This window comes from Pongo abelii, chromosome 1 (genome assembly GCF_028885655.2).
Source record: "Pongo abelii isolate AG06213 chromosome 1, NHGRI_mPonAbe1-v2.0_pri, whole genome shotgun sequence".
Taxonomy (NCBI): domain Eukaryota; kingdom Metazoa; phylum Chordata; class Mammalia; order Primates; family Hominidae; genus Pongo; species Pongo abelii.
The window spans coordinates 145,600,001-145,600,794 of NC_071985.2; the positions used below are offsets into that span (position 1 = coordinate 145,600,001).

General features: G+C 33.8%; 1 long non-coding RNA gene across 1 annotated transcript in view; it reads left to right on the forward strand.

Annotated features, from left to right (window-relative positions):
- Nucleotides 1–269, forward strand: part of LOC100938306 (uncharacterized) — a 6,218-nt gene extending 5,949 nt beyond the window's left edge. Inside the window, exon 3 of the long non-coding RNA XR_151810.4 lies at nt 1–269. This exon is cut by the window's left edge and continues 70 nt beyond it. This is a non-coding gene — a long non-coding RNA (uncharacterized LOC100938306).
- The last annotated feature ends 525 nt before the right edge of the window (nt 270–794 follow it).

Sequence of the window (794 nt, forward strand, 5' to 3'; positions counted from 1 at the left end):
GAGTCTGAGCAAGTGTTTTTTAACCTAAGTTCCCGCTTCCTCAACTGCAAATTTAGGAATGGTAACATCTTCCTCAAAGTTGTATGCTGGGGATAACACATGAAAGAGATGCCTGGGCCATATAATTAAAGAAATGTTCATTTCTTTCTTGAATTACCTTCTACCAACTATTTGGTCTGAGTTTATGAAACTGTAAATTTTGTCTAACATTTGCCTAACAAAGCATTATTACCTTGTTTAAAGAAACACAATACGTTCTAAACCAAAAATAATTTGAATGTAATCCATTATTTTGGATTAATCTATATCATTACTCCCCTCCCTTAGAGAAGACAGGCCAAGAATTGGTTACAATAATTTTTGAAGTAAATTGAAGACCTTATAATTAACACTTAAGTCGGAGAAGTTATTATATTTTCCAGTGTTTCAGTATTTACAGTCCAAAATAGCGTTCATCCTCAGAATATAAAGCCCTTTTATCTTTAATGATATATCAAATGCATTGGCAAATATAGCTGTTGTTAGTAAATTCCTATTTAACAGATGGGCAAGATGAGGTAGTGAGATTAAATGACTAGCCCACGGCTAATATGTGATTAGAAAGACAAATTTAATCATAGTTGCCATTTGACTTCCTTTCAGAACTAGAATTAAATTTCAAGTGTCTCCTGACTCCCAGTTTGTTGCTTATTTCACTACAGTGCAATATGTGCTTTATTACATGCTTTAAAATAAGAGGAGAGAGTGGGGAGGCATAAGCACCTTCCTCCTAAAAGGCACAAAGCACAAAATAC